A 10,198-nucleotide genomic window follows, 5' to 3' on the forward strand; every position below is an offset into this window, starting at 1 on the left:
TAGGAGTGCAAACATTTACAGCAACTATGAAAGTCAGTAAAGTCCAAACATTGGCCAAGGAGGAAGCCACAAGGAGCCTGCAGGGCACACGAACTGGGGATTGCCAGGGAACAGGATCCTTCCTTTTTCTATCTGCTCCATGGAGCTATTGTTGTGACACCGCCACACTCAAATACTGCTTAGAGAGAATTGGTCTCCCAGGAGTGTTGTCACACCAACATTCACAGGTGGGACCACCACTACTATTCCAATACTTGGTCCAATAGGGATCTGTCAGGAAACCATAGGTCACTGGAACCACGGAGCAGCGAGGGACAGAATCCTTCTGGTTTGCATAAGTACCCTGAAGCTAACCCTGTGTCACAGTTCTCCACACCCAAATCATGACTGGAGACAGCTGGTCCCCCAGGAGTTCTGACATCTAAGATCACAGGCTCACCGGTTCACTGGAGGGACAAGCACCAGTCAGAGATCAACTAACACAAGACACAACCAGAGAACAAGTAGCTAAGCAATAGAAACAGAGCAACCTGGCATTATAAGAACCCAGTTCTCCCATCATTGCAATGCCTAGATACCACTGTGCACTGGAAAATCAAGACTCCGATTTAAAATTACATTTCATGACGATGATGATGATGGTGATGATGATGGTGATGGCGATATAGGACTTAACAGGGACATACATAACTCCTTGAAAGAAATATAGGAGAACACAGGTAAACAGGTGGAAGTCCTTAAATGAGAAATACAAAAATCTCTTAAAATTTACAGGAAAACACAACCAAACAGGTGAAGGAATTAAACAAAAGCATCCAGGATCTAAAACTGAAATAAAAACAGTAAAGAAATCACAGTGGGTCTCTCTTTCTTGCACACCTGCCTGCCTCATGGAACAGAGCCTCTGCTGCGAGATCCTTGGGCTTCCATTCACAGCTGCTGCTGATCGTTGTTGGGGAGTTGGACTACAGACTGTGTTGGAGGTGGGGCTGCTTCAGATTGTACAGAGCAACTGCCTATGATTTGCCTCGTGCTCTAACAGGGGTGCAATTTTGCAAGCTGCGGATAGTTTTGGCAAGTGTGTGTTATTTGGAATTCTGGGGACCCTTGGAAAGGTATAAAATACTTCAGCCCCAGTGAGAGGCCGTGGTTGCTGCTGCTGCTGCTTGTTGCTGATGATTCCTGCTTGCTGGTAGCTGTTTGGAGAAATCCTGCCGATGACAATCAAAATTGCCCCAAGGAATATGATGCCCCTAATCTACAGACACCCCCTTTCTCTTCTAGCCTTCTTTCTCTCTTACTTAGTGCTGCAGGGCTGGAAGGGATGAGGGTGGAGAAGGGTGGTAGAATTAGGAAGCCATAAACTAACCAAATGTTTGGCTACAGCTTGCTGACTTACTTTTTGAGATCGGATTTCTTCATTGAATGTGGAGTTTGCCAGTCAAGTAGACTGGCTGGTCAGTGAGGACCACATGTCTTCCCAGGTCCCACCCCTCGGGTTACAGGTGCACACTGCCACGTCTGACTTTTTTTTTCTTTTTCTTTCCAGAGCTGGGGACCGAACCCAGGGCCTTGCATTCGCTACGCAAGCGCTCTACCGCTGAGCTAAATCCCCAACCCCGCCACATCTGACTTTTGCTGTGTATTTGGACTCAGAGACTCACACTTGCACAGCAGGTACTTTTTCCACTGAAGCATCTCCCACTGCACTTTTTAATTTCAAGCATGGTTTTACATGCTAGCTGTTTGAGCTTGTGATTTTCTTGCCTCTGCCTCTGCCTTTTGTTATGGTTTCTACTGCTGCAACGAAACACCATGGCCAGAAAGCATGTTGGGGAGGAGTAAGTTTATTTGGCTTATACTTCCACATTAATATTTGTCACTGAAGGAAGTCACGATAGAAATGTAAGGAGGACAGGAACCCGGAGACAAGAGCTGATACAGAGATGTGATGGTTTGTGTTGAAAGACCCCAGCTTAGCAGCAGTAACGCCATTTTGCAAGGCTGTACTTAAGATGACTGGTTCAGGGAAAGGTTAGAACACTGAGTACACAGCGGCTGCCAAGCAGGATGTGTTTGGTTGAAGGCCTGGCAACAGGACGACTTCGGTTGAGCACCTGACAATGAAAAAAAAGCCCCGAGAGAGGTCCCACACCCTGGTGGGGGGCCGAGTCAGTCGTTATGTTCCAAGAAGGTAGCTAAGAAACTTGCCCCCGGGCTGAACCCTTGGGGGGCCGAGTCAGCCGTTATGTTTCAGGAAGGTAGCTAGGAAACTTGCCCCCGGGCTAAACCCTTGCCATATTAGAATCCACCAATTATATCCCTGTAACCATGCATCTGCTTCTGTATGCTTGCTTCTGCTCCCCAAAATCCTATAAAAGCCCATCCTTGGTTCCGTGGGGCGCGCCAGTCCCCCGAGTGACTGAAGCGCCCGCAGGTGCCTGTGCCTGTGTATCCCAACAATAAACCAAATCCTCTTGCTGATTGCATCCTGTGGTGTCTCAGTCTGGTCTTTGGAGTTAGAGGATCTCCATCCCGAGGGAAAGTTCTCCCTGAGAGCTTTTCAGTGTATTCTTGGCCCAGGGAATGGCACTATTAGGAGGTGCAACCTTGTTGGAGTAGGTGTGTCACAATAGGCATAAGCTTTAACACCCTCATTCTAGCAGCCTGGAAGAATTTTCTCCTGTTTGCCTTCGGAACAAGATGTAGAACCCTCAGCTCCTGCACCATGCCTCCCTGCATACTGCCATGCTCCTGCCTTGATGATGATGGACTGAACCTCTGAACCTGTAAGCCAGCCCCAATTAAATGCTGTCCTTATAAGAGTTGCCTTGGTCATGGTGTCTCTTCACAGCAGAAAAACCCTAAGACAGAAGTTGGTACCAGGGACTGGAATATTGCTATGATAGGCCTGACCACGCTTTTGTTTGGAAGAATGTGGATTTTGGGACTTTGGATTTGGAAAGTAGCAGAATGATTTAAGCCCTAATGGGCTGTTCTAGTAGGAATATGGAAGACTATGCTGCTGAGAGTGATTTGAACTGTGCAGACTTGGCCCAAGAAGTTTCATTGGAGAAGAATTTCAGTATGTGGCCTAGAGACTGTTTTTGTTGTATTTTGGTGAAGAATGTGGCTACTTCTTCCTTGTCCGAAGAGTCTACCTTAGGCTAGAGTAAAGAGATCTATATTAATTACACTGACAAAGGAAGTCTCAAGAAAGTCCAACAGAGACTTTGTTCTCTGGTTAAGTCTGACAAATAGAGTTAACAAGCAAGTTTAGGGAAAAAAAGTAAGAAGTATGATTCAAGTAATAACAAAGGGGCACCAGGATGTAAAATGGAGCTGAACTCTATGTCCAAGGAGATTTAGGGAGTGGTGAGCCCAGGGCAGGACCCCACCCAGCTAAGCTTATTGCTTGTGTTTGCAGCTGAACAAGGAATAGTTTGGACTTTTAATCTGGAATGAACTAAAATCCAGAAATCACACTTGTGATCCAGGTCTTTCTACTGAAAGACACAGGCTTTTGATCTGGATCTTGAGGAACAGTGGCTATGAAAAGCTTAGGCCCAGGCCTGGTGGTACACACTTTTAATCCCAGGAGACAAAGGCATGTAGATCTCTGAATTCAAGGTCAGTCTACAGAGCAAGTTCCAGGACAGCCAAGCTTAGGCAGTGGGGGATTTGGAGAATCTAAAGTTGGTGATAATGTAATAGAACAAGGGGGCCATGATCCTGCCCCAGTGAGCAGCAGAACTCAGCAACTTTGACCATCGGGCACTGCTTTTATAGTTAAGACGGGAAAGACACTACTGGGACAATCGAGGCTGGTTAGCTGGAGCTAAGAAATTAGCCATGATTAAGAAGAGACTAGCATCACTGAAGTGAAATTTGGAAAGTGTTTTCTGAGAGCACAAAGAGGCTGTGTCCCAGAGATAGCCACCTCATGCTTCTGCTGTACTTGGTAATGTATAAGAGTCACCCAGGTGGTACTGGTTTTGATCATGAAGGGATCATGAAGGGCAGTTGAGACTTGGCACTGCGAGAGGCCATGGAAGGCCATTGGTGAAGGTGCAGCCTTGGTGGCATTTGCCAGCCCAGGACTGAAGGGGTCATGCAAAGAAGTTGAGGCTTGGCATCATGGAGAGTACTTATGAGAGGTTATGAGTAAAGCCTCAAACTTGCAGCAGAAGACCCCAGCGTATTGGAGGTGCCAGTACTGTGGGATGACCCCCAAGAACAGCAGCATCAGTGGAGTGGATCATCCTGAGTTTAGAGTGCTACAGAGTGCAGAGCTGTGAATATGATGCAAGCCCTTTGGAAAAACCTAGACGATCATGTGTGGATCCCAGACATTGAAACAAAAAGCTGTACATTGAAGTTGCCTAGGGGACCCTAAGACAGATGCCAGAGCCATGGAATATGTACTGAGGAAAGCTGCTAACAGGGAGTGGAACCAGCCCAGGAAAAATAAGTTTGTTGCAGTCAACAAAGATGAAAAAGGAGTTGGAGATCTGAAGACAGCTTTGGCATCAGCCATGGAGATGCAGAGTTTGGAGTTTGCCCAGCTGGTTTCCTGTCTTGCTTTGGGGATTACAGTAGAAGAAACTCTGAACTTTGAACTTTTAACATTGTTAAGACTGCTATAGACTATGAGTATTTTAGAAGTTAGACTAAATATAGCTTTTTTATTATGCTATGGCTAGGTATGGCCCCCATAGACTCATGTGTTTAAAAAGCATATGGGGTTCAGGGAGTGGAATGTGATGGTTTGTATATGCTTGGCCCACGGAGTGGAACCATTAGGAGGTGTGGCCTTGTTGAAGCAGGTATGTCACTGTGGGCATAGGCTTTAATACCACTGTTCTAGCTCCCTAGAAGAGTTTTCTGCTGTTTGCCTTTGAAACAAGGTGTAGAACCCTCAGCTCTTCCTGCATCATGCCTCCCTGGATGCTGCCATGATGATCATGGACTGAACTTCTGACCCTGTAAGCCAGCCTCAATTAAATGTCGTCCTTATACGAAAAAAAAAAAAAAAAAAAAAGAAATCACAGTGGGAGACAACCCAAGATTTAGAAAACCTAGGAGAGAGAGCAGGAGTCATAGCACCACCAACAGTATACAAGAGATAGAGGAGAGACTCTCAGATACAGAAGATACCATAGAAAACATTGACACAAACATGAAAGAAAATGCAAAATGCAAAAAGCTCCTAACCTGTAGGCAAAGAGTCCGGGGGTGTACCTGGAAGAGAATGGGGGACAAGAGACACGAAGAAGGACGCCAAGAGTCTGATCAAGGTGACAATTTTATTTTCCTCCAAGGCTGAATTTATACCATAACATGGGTAACAGAGGGAGGGAGGGAGGAAGTAAGACACACTTACCCAGGTCAAGGACACAATATTCCTGTGGTCAGGGTATTGGCTGATGTTGACAGGATGTCAGAAAAGTCACAGGTTTGTCATATCTATTAGTCAGCAGGATGTTAGTTTTTCAGAAAGGTTACAAGTCATCACATTGGGTATCTTAATGCGTCAGATGTTATTATTCATTTTGACCACCAGTTTTGTATTAGTCTTCTGCAGTTTGCTGGGGATTTTCCATGAACCCAGTCATACTTCATTCTAACCATCAACAATGGAGGGCTTCGAGGGCATCGCTCCCAACAGTAACCCAAAACACCCAGGAAATCCAGGATACAATAAGAAGACCAAACCTAAGAATAATAGATATAGAAGTGAGTCAAGATTCCCAACATAAAGAGCCAGTAAATATCGTCAACAAAATTAGAAAAGAAAATTCCCCTGACTTAAGGAAAGAGAGGCGAATAAACATACACAGAGACAACAGAACCCTGAATAAATTGGACCAGAATAGAAATTCTTCTCAACGCATAATAATAAAATGCACAAAACAAAGAAAGAATATTGAAAGTAGTAAGGGAAAAGATCAAGTTACATATAAAGGTAGACCTATCAGGATTACATCAGACTTCTCAACAGAGACTCTAAAAGCCAGAGGATACTGGGCAGATGTCATGTCATACAGATTGTAAGAAAACACAAATGCCAGGCCAGGCTACTATACCCAGCAAAACTCTCAATTACTATAGATACAGAAACCAAGATATTCCATGACAAAATCAAATTTACACAATATCTTTTCACAAATCCATTTCTACAAAGGATAATTGATGGAAAGCTCCAACACACGAAGGGAAACTACACCTTTGAAAGAGCAAGAAAGTAATCTTTTTTTTTCAAGAAACCCAAAGGAAGATAGCCACTCAAACATAATTTCACCTCTAACAATAAAAATAACAGGAAGCAACAATCACTGGTTTTTAATATCTCACCATCTATTTACTCAATTCCCCAATAGAAACACATAGACTAACAGACTGGATATGTAAAGAAGATTCAGCATTTCGCTGCATATAGGAAATGCACCTCAGTGATAGAAACTACTTCAGAGTCAAAGGCTGGAAAACAAATTTCCAAGCAAATGGTCCCAAGAAACAAGCTGGAGTAGCCATTCTAATATTGAATAAAGTCAACTTTCAACCAAAAGTTCTAAAAAAATAATAAGGAAGAACACTTCATACTCATCAAAGGAAAAATGTACCAAAATGACTCACAGTTCTGAACATCTATGCCTCGAATGCAAGAGTAGCCACATTCAAAACAGAAACTCCTAATTTCTAAGCACACATTACACCTCACACAATAATAGTGGGGGACTTCAACATTTCACTCTCATCAAGATTATACAGTATTAATAAAGATCCTATTTTTAATTAGAGAAGGGGGAGGAGGAGGAAATGCATGGGAAGAAAAAAATATAGTAGTTTTCCAGATCATTCAGAATGAAATAAGAAGTGTTTTGAAGCTGTTTTTAGTGTAATGCCATTAGGAACATTCAAATGTGGTGGTAAATACATATCAGAACACAACATAACAAAAAGAGCAAAATATATTTCAGAAGCTTGCTCTTTGAGATTCTTGGATATTTTCCCAATTATGATGAAAATATTGTCTTCCTCCTTTCTATTTACATTTTCTTAATACTATTTTAGAAAACTGGTCTACCCATAAAACTCTCAGCTCCTCCAGCCCCATATCTGCCTGAATCTTTCTGAACCTGTAAGCCTACCCTAATTAAATGCTGTCCTTCAAAAAAAAAAAAACTGGTCTACCTCATGTTCATAGTGTTGTTCCTATATGTGTACCTGTACACTACTTTTATGTGTGCTGCCCACAGAAGCCAGAAGGCACTTAATGTCATGAGACTGGCATCCAGATGTTTGTGAGTTGACTTTTGCTACTAGGAATGAAACCTGTGTCCTATCGAATGTCAGCCAGTGCTCCTAAGTACTCAGTCATCTCTTCAGACCCTGTCACACTTGGTTCTGATAACACCCCTGTGGTTGTCCTCAGCATGAGGTCTTATTGAAGGGGAACTGGACAAATGAATTTTAAGAGCTTCTATGGTACAGAGGTAGCAGAGCACAATCTCTCCTTTCAGGTTAGTCTTCTGCCTTGTTCTTTGGAATCAGAAGTTCAGCCTCTGGCCCTATCATTTCTCCATCTTCCCACTCTCAGTTTTATCCAATCTTTTTCCTGACTATTCTGAATATTGTGCAGATTGGGAGTCCATGGAAGTATTTCATTGTCTCCTCTATTGCAAATGTTTGCAGGCTTTTGGATCTGCTGTCTAATTCTTTCTTGTCTTATTGGAACTTAGATAAAATACATTTCTGGTATAATAAATTACATTACAGTGTATAATTTATAAACCTTGGAATTAATTGCCATAGTGCAATGGTCAGGAAGGATGAAAGTTAGCACATTCATTTCTTCATAAATGGCATGCCTCTATATATGAAGTCTTCCAAAGTCTCTCACTCTTTGCACATTGCCCAGTTGAGGCTTGTCTTGCTTAACGTCATCTTAGGAGATTGAGTTCACCATATGAACTGTGGGGAGCAAGGTCAGCCTCAGTCCATGAGCGAGCTCCTTCTGTGCTTTCCTGTACTGATTCAGAGAGATTCGATATCCCTCTTATCGAACTGTGGCTGCCAACTTCTTAGAACCTCTGACCTACCGAAATATACACCGTTTTATATTAGTTATGGATCCTTTCCTTAATCAAATTATTCACTGCGTATTTTCATCTTGTACTGTAATTGAAAAATCATACAGTATTTCATGTTCCTTCTCTGCTCTTCCTTATGCTTCTTCTCCCCTAAATGAACTTTGCCTTAGTGGAATCTTACATGGGTGTGACACATTTGTCATAACTAATGTAGTGATAGTGATACACCAACAAAGGTTGGGAACTTCCATACATTAACATTTATTTCCTTAATGATGTTTTGTCACAGGTGTCACACTTCTAAAAGAATTATGAAAACTACTCTTAGTCTAAGGGTATATGGGTGACCATTAAAGCATGTTGCCCAGCAGGTACAAAGCCCTGTTTTCACTTTCTAGATTTATATTACTTATATCATAATATAAGTAATAGAATTGATAGAATAATATAATTAATCCAGTTGAGTGCAGTTGGTCCTTACCTTTCCTTCTACTGACACCCTTTGATACAGGTTTGTCCTGAGGTTTTTCAGGAAAGGAGTCTAGGTGACATGGTGAATAAGAACCTCAGGTTCACTGGCTCCTTTTGTAAGGTCTTTAATAAGACAATGGTAATGACTTTCAGTAAATGAAATTCCAGAGTAGTGGAGAAAAGCAGGATAATTCAAAGGCTACAGACCAGGTTTGGGGCTCAAAACCATTCTATGACTCAAGGGTAAACCTAAAGGTGGAGGGGGAAGCCATATTCTTTTTGTGGGCACAGGGTGCAACATTCTGTCTTGAAACAAGCACTGGAACCATTTTCAAATAAAAAAAAACATGGGGTACAGTGGCAAATGTCACCAAGAACTATCCATGGCCTAACCAAAGAAAGAAAGACTTGTGAGTGGGATGGATAACTCATTCATTCATGGTTATCTTTGAGTGCTCACACTCCCTGATGGGAAGAGATTTCCTCACCAAATGGAAACCCAAATACATTTTGACCCAGAGAGTATGAGTGTTGGGTAAAAATAGCTCCATCCCTGTTCTCACTTACAAATTGGTGCCTCATTCACATCTCTCACCTTCTCTTTTCCTTCAGAGGTTCTTGGAAGAAAATGTTGAGGTCTGGGAAAGAAGATCCCAATATGACTTGCCTAACATAGGACCTCAGTTCTAGTCCAGTTAAAGGCTGAATTCACCCCAGTCTGAATCAGGAAATACCCAATTTTCAGAGAGGCCAGAATGGAGATTATCCACATATCACCCCTGAACTAGAGATATGTCAGGAGTCCAAATGCCAGATGCAAACCATCCTTAGCATCCCATCATGAGACAAGTATGAGAATTTTGGGGATCTGTCAGGTTTTGTAGACTCTAGGTTTCAGGGTTCACTGAAATAGTCAAACCACTATATGAGGCCAATATGGTCAAGAAGATGAGATAGAATATATCCCTGAGATAGACATGGATTTTAAGAGCTTGAAAACACCCTCGTTAGAGTCACTGGCCCTGGCCTTTCTAAATATACACAAACCCTTCCACCTGTACATAGGTGAAAGAAAAGGGGTAGCCAAGGGGGTGCTCACCTAAACTTTGGGTCATGAAAAAGAACAGGCTTACATAGCTGAGAAGCTGAGCCTTGTGACTCAAGGATGGCCAGCCTGCCTTTGGATCTACTACTGCCCTGCTCATTAAGGACACTGAGAAGAAAACCATGAAACAGAAATTTGTTATCACCACCTACTGTGCTATTGAGAGGAGCCTCAAGAATCCTATTAGCCAATGGCTGTCCAATACCAGATTGGTTCACTTCCAGGTGCTACTTTTGGATCCCCTTCACATAAGATATAACTCATCATCTGCCCTAAACCCAGTCCCCCTTGTCCATGGCCTATCTTCAAATGTACAGCATGATTTCTCTATAGATTTTGGGCATGTCTAGAACATCAGGCTGGACTTGACTGACATATCCTGGCCAGATACAGAGCAAATCTGCATCATAATTGGGAGTGGCTTTATCCAGAACAGAATCAGGTATGCAGGGTTGGCAGTGGTGGACTTGGACTCTATTATCTGGGCAACTGCTTTGCTTCTGGGAATATCAACCCAAAAGGCTGAGTT

Source organism: Rattus norvegicus, chromosome 2 (assembly GCF_021556685.1).
Source record: "Rattus norvegicus strain SHRSP/BbbUtx chromosome 2, alternate assembly SHRSP_T2T, whole genome shotgun sequence".
NCBI classification, from domain to species: Eukaryota; Metazoa; Chordata; class Mammalia; order Rodentia; family Muridae; genus Rattus; species Rattus norvegicus.